The following is a 6,000-nucleotide window of genomic DNA, read 5'->3' as shown; positions in this document are numbered from 1 at the left end:
TCTGCAAATGGCATTTTGCTTTTATCTCCAAGGTAATGTTAAGTGATAATGTTACGATCTGCTGTGTTCCAAACTGCAAACTTTTTGCTTTGGTCCAGACCTTAGAACCCGCCCACTCCACTTAGTTAACTGATTTGGCTGGCATCGTGACATGAAACAGTGGTTTCTCTTGTAAATAATAATAATCATAATTAAAAAAGACAACAACAAGCTAATAATCTAGTTTGTAAGTCCACTATTCCAACAATCATCAGCCTCAGTTTGGTCGAAATAAATCTCAACTCAAGTCAGATGTAAAAAAAAAACAAAAAACATGCCGTTATTCCCCACGGTCTCTTTCTGCTGTTAATGGCCACTGGCTGTTTACAGTCCTGTAACTTATCCCTCCACCACTAGGTCTCACAGTGTCTCTCAGCTCAGCTGCCTGTAGCAGAGACCGGAGACTGAACTGTGGTGGTGCGTGCTGTGCACTACATACAATGAGTTTAATAGAAAGAGGACGACCTAAGAACTAAAGGAGAAGTTAGAGGATCACCAGAGTCTCTAGAATTTATCATGTCATCAGGGACCTTTAATATATGTACTAGATTTCATGACAATATATCAAACAATGGTCAAGCTATATTGGATATGAGGACAACAGACAAATGTGTACCAAATTTTTTGGCAGTATTTCCAATGCATCCATCCATGGCACCAGCATGGCTAAAAAAGTTGAGGTGACTGATATCCCCTTGTTATTTGTGCTCTACATCTACTGTTTAATGTGATGTCTAACATGCATTATTGTGTGCACACACTATGTAGGTCATTACAATGAGATGGATTTCCATTATGGACAGTGCTGAGTAAGAAGAGTTGACAACGCCGGGACATCTGCACAGCTCCCTGGGGACGAGGCCTCGGTCCTGGGAAGCGGTGGCCGAGGATCAACTGGACAATCGCCGCTTCAGGCCGGAGCAGCACTGTGAACCTCCTTCTTTCCCAGCGTGGGCCGCCTGACATCTGAACAACTACTACAGTAAGTCCTGTCCCTCCCAGACTTTTGGTGGGAAGAATTGATGAGTTGCTCATTGACTCCCGGCAAAGCGGAAAAAGATTTCTCCTGGGCGGTAACTATTATTAAATGCCTAATAAACAAGGCAGTCCTTGTGGGAATGTTTAGTTGGATCAAATGTTATGTCTCCAGAAGTGTGAAATGATTTCTTGTTCGTGTAGCATGTCGTATCATGATCAGTCTGATCCACCTCTTATAGCTCGGAGGGTGTCATAGCTCGGTAACAAAGCCCTGGTATCTGGTTCTGCAAGCTTGTTATTTGATTAAGACTAATCTCTGGGTTTTGATTTCAACTGGTTTTTGTTTGAGGTGGAAGTATTTTTTGCTCTCTGTCTGTGTCTAAACTAAAGATCAGCCTGTTCAACTGGATTTGAGCTCTCTGCGCTAAAAAGGGCTGCACCCACAGTAAAGGGTAACAGACATGGGAAAATGCTGACTAAACAGTTTTAGAAGGACAAATTACAGGAGAAAAATTGCATTTATTAAATAAATAGTTTGACATTTTGGAGAAAAGGCTTACTCCCCTCTCTTTCCGAGAGCTAAATAAGAAGATTGATACCCCTCTAATGTCTTTATAGTAAATATATAACTGGAGCCAGCAGCTGGTTATCTTAGCTTAGCTTAGCATAAAGACTGGAAACACGGGGAAACAGCTAGCCTAGCTCTGTCAAAAGGTAGGAAAATCTACCTACTAGCATCTTTAAAACTCACTAATTACATGTTATATAGTTAGTTTAATCTGTGCAAAAGAGAGTGTTATGACAGCAACTTAAATTTAAAAGGACAGGACCACAAGGCCTTGCAAATAGTAGTTTATTTGGCTGAACACACTATAGATGCAGCTCTACCATGCCCAAAGGATGTTTACAGCAGGCGCTGCTGGAATAAGGCCAGGGGAATCATTAAAGATCCCAACCACCAGGATAACGACCATCTGTCCCAGCTGATATTGGGAAGAACGTGCCAGATACATCAAACCAGCACTTGATACCCCTTTTTCATTAAATTAGCTCTTGTTTTTAAGCACTTTGGTGCTATTTCGCAAACCAGTTTTCACAGTTTTGACCAAACCGTTGTAACCAAGGATGGATCTTCAATGGAGCGTGTTGCTCAATGCACAGAAGTAAACAATAGTAGCAAGACGGTGGATTGCATTGATAACCTTTTGTTCTGTTATATGGATATTATCATTAATCCAAAAAACAAGCATGGATCAACAACTAATGAGACAAGGACATAGAAGACTTTACATGCAAGACTCCCTCCTCTTCTTCCAGTATGTAGAATATGAAACACTTATTAATGTTGTCACCATTGGCATTTCAAGGAAGACCTGCTTTTTTTAAAGTTACAGCTCAGAACTGGAACCAATTTCTAACCAATTTACTTTTGGTCTAAATGCTCTGAACGAATGGAAATTAGAGAGTGAACCAAAATAGAACTGTTGGTGGAAATGGAGAGCTCCACCATCACGCCACAAGTAAGATGCTGCCAAAGACAGCCAAATGAGTCTAAGACAAATTAAAGGTATACTGATGGGATTATGTTTCGTGTTTTATATAATTTTATCCAAATTTTTGTTTGATTTATTGAGTGATTGATTGATGATGATGAGTTATATGGCAGTCTGCCCAGAGATAGTCCACTACACAAAGGTCCCACCATGAAAATACAACTTGGCTGTAGCTTCACCAAACCAATTGTTACAATTAATGTCGGGATTGTACAACTCTGCAAACCACAGATATGTAACATTTGTAATTATTGTGGCGCAGATATGTTTCATTTTATTTTATTTTTTATTCTTAGCAACACAGATTAATGTGTGGTTATATTTAAGCTCCAAATCCACTTGGATATGGTAATGACAAGATCATATTTTGGCTTAAGGTACCTGGTTTTGGTGGCACAAGTACAGCTGGAAACGCTGCTAATGCCTTGCAAAAAAAAAAGTTTTGTTGTTAGTCCCAGACATTGGTCTGCAGCTTGGCAGCTGTCTCGCTTAGGTGTCATCCACCATGCTCTCCATCTCTCGATGACAAAGTCAGCTGAAACACATAATCAGACATGCATCACGTAAAAAACATTGATGTGATTTATATGAAACATACACGTTATGTGTCTGCTGACAAACACGAAAGTGGTATCAATCTTCTCACCTAACTCTCAGCAAGAAAGTCAATAAGCACTTTTGCCAAAATGTCAAACTACTCCTTTAATATTTCTAGGAAGAGCCTTGGAATGAATTTAATCGTTATATCAGAGGATGAGGCAATTACTGAGTTGTTTCGCATATTCCTGCACTTGAGTGAGAGATGAGATGATTTCTGTAATGTTGCCCAGTATGTGAAATCCCTTGGCATGACCAGAGACAGGAACGCCCCGGTGGATACAGATTCAAGCTAATGGTCTGGGCGCCACCAGTGTGTTAGCTCCATTGGACCTCCACTGGACCCCCCACCCAGAATAGGATCAAAGCCAGGCTGGATGTCAGGGGACGGGGGAGAATGATATCGTCATCCAGCCCCTGAACACGCCATCGCTATGCTAACTCATATCATGGCATTTCCTGCAGATAGGCCTGGTATGCCCCCTGTTTGCTTTTTTATTTCTAACATTTTTTATTCTGGCGCTCTCTGGAATGCCAAATTACACAATATGCAAGGGAAATGTTTCGCCATCACATAAAGTGCTTTGTTTGTTTGCATCGCTTACTGTGGTGGTAAACTCAGAAATGGACCAAACGATGGCTTTGTGGTTGACATGAAGTGGTTGTTTCAGGATCTTATCATGCTACATTCTGAATGCTTCCTGCATTTCACACACTCTTCCTTTGTCTTCTGTGGTTAATTGGATAAATACACTGTTTTGCAATGCCAGACTTGGCCAAGAATGCTAGAATGGTTTCAATTTTAAGACAAATTCATTACCTCACAGACACAATATTTCCCACTCTTGCTTAGCTCTATTAAGCCTTTGAAGCCTGAGTGATTCGGCTTAATTTCTCACAAAAACAGGGCAATGACTTACCGAAATGACCCAAAAATTAGCAATTCGCTTTTAAAGGGTAATTTTCTTGTCTTTCTTGTCTATTTTTATCTACTTCTGAGACATTTCATGCCAAATCACTGTTTTTTCCCCATTTTTTTTGAAAGATTTCGCATCAATGCGCTCACATTTCAAAGGTTGAAGTGCTTGTGAAGAGCATCTCAAAGCACGAGATTGACATTTGATTTGAAAATGTATTTTAAACAGGTAAAAAAAAAAAAAAGATCATACAAACAAGCGGACAGACAGGAAAAAGTAATATTTTCAGACAATGAAAAACATAAAGCAAAGAAATTGTACTTAATCAATCCCACCAATTCTCCAGAAGTCATTGATTTATAATTAACCGGCTTCCTTATTTATATATACCCAAACTGTAATTAATTTTTCCTAAACTTGTCTAAATATAATATTCATAACCTTTTTAATATATAAATTAATTCTATTAGTCCCCTTCTACGTCTGTCAGTGGGTTTTACCATTTCTCAACCAATGAAATGTATTTTAACAAAGCTTGTGACTAAACCTCCTATCTCCAGTGTAACAGCATTTTTTTCTAAACCCTGAAAAATAGCAATTTTGGAGATAGGAGGTTTGCACCTGACGGCAGCAATATCATTCATAATATACAATGCATACCTGCAATATAATACACATCATATGAAACATACAATATCTAAAAATGTGCATACAATACAATTAATAATACACAATATGACATTGACAATACTCATCAGTTTATCGTTCTGTTTGGTTCGGTTTCCCTGCCTGAGGACCATTGTTGTGACAGGCTGCAGCTTTGTCTTGATTTCCATCCTTTTGTTTGACTGCAGGAGACATTTTGGGGGTAAACGGGGCTTTCTGAGTCCCCCTGCTGAATTTAATCAAGCAATGAGAGTGATGAAGTAAATTAAAGCTGGAGCTGACTCAGCCTCACAGAGGCCTCTTTATGCCGCTGCCGAAGTCGAGGGGGCCCAGGGTTAGCATGCATCACACACAGGAAAACACCAGGCAGCTCCCAGACAGTCCAGGCCCCAGCCCCTGAATTCCTCCCCACTCGACGTTTATAAGGAGCATATCGCCTCACTAGAGCCACTTTCAAAGAGCTCTCGTTCACATTGCGAGGCCCCCCATTTCCTCCTCTCTCTCAGGAGGGAAATGTAAGTGTGCAGGAGTGGAAATGTTGCAGAGTCGAAGGGAAGTGAATGGACGAGGAAAGCAATGTTATTTGTGGAACAGTGAGGCCCGTCGGCTTAAAATAAACTCACACAAAATGACTTACTGGAAACTTCTCTGCTGCTGATTAATGCCTCGTTTTTCTACGGGCACACAGAGCGTTTGAGTGAAGGACATAAAGAGAAAGACTAACTTTTGTTTAATCCAAGGTCATTGAGTGGCCAGCTGCAAGGCCCGCTATCTCCCTCTGAGATCTGTCTTCCTATTGGACATCCTGTCCCTGATGAATTGTCACTCTTCTCATTTAAGATCACTCAGAGGAAGCAGGACGCTGCCAGGACACGCCCACTCGTCCTCGTCCCCGGCCAATCGGCTCACTCCAGTTGTCCAGCATCCCTCGCACTTAGAAAACCGCAGCTGCCGCAGGAGCTCCTCCGACGGAATTTTTGTTTGTGTCCTTCCTTCCCTAATCTCTGACCACACACACTTGTTCTCTTGTGACAGGCAGCCGATGCCTCTTGGCCCCGGCCTCGGCCCTGGCCCGGCCCCCTGCCCCCCATCTTCTGCACCGCCCTGAGACATCTGTGTGATGTGAGGCAAATGAAAGCTGGGGGGACTTCAGAGTCGACTGCTGGAACAGAACAAGGGGGCCCCCACAGCAGAGTTACATAACAGTCAGAAATCTCATGTACGCTCACATGAAGAACATCACTGTTTTG

Source organism: Plectropomus leopardus, chromosome 22 (assembly GCF_008729295.1).
Source record: "Plectropomus leopardus isolate mb chromosome 22, YSFRI_Pleo_2.0, whole genome shotgun sequence".
Taxonomy (NCBI): domain Eukaryota; kingdom Metazoa; phylum Chordata; class Actinopteri; order Perciformes; family Serranidae; genus Plectropomus; species Plectropomus leopardus.
The sequence above is the reverse complement of the archived record's forward strand: the minus strand, read 5'-3'. Positions refer to the sequence as shown.